Here is a 1,515-nt window from a genome sequence, read left to right as displayed (position 1 = left end):
GGCTGGGCAGACCTACCTGTCTATACAGGGACACAGCAGTGCCAAGCTTGAAGATTCCCAGATCACGAGCTGGAGTTCCTTAAATCATGAGGTTTGATATTAAAAAGCAGCAACAGATGTTTAATTTTCACATACACTTTGGTTGTTGAATTGTCCTTGCATCTCCTTGTCATGTAACAAAGAACCTGTTCACTCTACAGTAGCTCCTTAGGGGGATGGGTTCAACCCTGGGGCACCATTCATGGCTGACAACTCATGTTTGAATTGTCTTGTGCAAGATCCAGCTTCATAGGAAGTGCAGAAATTAAAATTACTCCCCTCCCTCTTTCTATGCTAGGAGGACAGAAGCTAATCTGTGAGATACACAGCAGGGTAGGTTTACTTTACATCCATGAAAAGTGCAGAATCATCCAAGACTTTATTGCTCAGGTACATCTGTTTGCAGTAGGTGATGCTCAGTGGGATCAGTCTCATGCAGGGCTAGGAGCCCTCACCCCGTACTGATGGCTGCACAATGCTGCTGGAGGGGAATCCAGCGCTGGAAGTAATGAACGCCAGGTACATGGTTCAGATACACTCTAAGAGCTTGCTTCTGCTCTCCTCCAAGGTAGTCCTCTATCACAGAGTCCAGACACAGACTGCAGTCTCCAGCTTTGTGATTTTATTTTCATTCTTTTTACAAACAAGAAAATCCCTGGATTAAGACGATCAGAATCAATCAGACACCCCAAAGAATTCACCAGGAAATGGCTGTCAGGATGAGCAGCACTGTCTTGGGCTGGAGTTAGTCCTGAAATTCAACTTGAGATCTGTCCCAGTGCCCATATCCCAAGCCCACTGAGATATGACTTCCCAGGTGATGCATGCCCCGTCACAGCAGGAACAATAATGCAGCAGCCCTGTTGTCCTAGGGCATCTCGCACTAGTGGCACCCCTGGGGGCTGAAACAGTGGACAGTAAGGGAGCAGACCTTGGAGAAATGAAAGCAGAAGAGCAAGTAACCCAGAGAACAAATAATACGACCCAAATTATGAACTCTGGGATGCTAAGTTAGGAAGCCCAGGCTCTCACTAAGGACTCTAAAGGAAAATGTTTCTCTGGTTTGATCTCGTGCCTTGTTTTTTACCTCAGTCTCCCCAGAATGAGGGACGCTCCATAGCCAGAGCAAGCTGAAACTAGTACCATGAATTCTGCTTTAAAGTTCTTCTTGAACGGCACAAACCATCTATAAGCACGGCCACTCTGCCAGCAGACAGACCCATGCACTATACCAGCCCAGACAGCCCGGCAGAGAGTCCCAGAAAAGCCACACAACTAGTCCTTCACACCAGGGACACATGTTAATCACTTCATGTTCTCCCTACAGGACAATCCAGCAAAGACTACATTACAAAGTTCAGAAAACAGAGGGCAGAGATTAAAGTTCCTGGAGACCTAGGGAGTTCCAGATAGAGTCCTAGATGAAGGGCACATGCTGAACCAGAGACACACAGGGCTCCTATGGGACAGAGAGGT

The sequence above is a fragment of the Falco punctatus genome (assembly GCF_963210335.1).
Source record: "Falco punctatus genome assembly, chromosome: 6".
Classification (NCBI taxonomy): Eukaryota; Metazoa; Chordata; class Aves; order Falconiformes; family Falconidae; genus Falco; species Falco punctatus.
Note: the sequence above shows the minus strand (reverse complement) of the source record.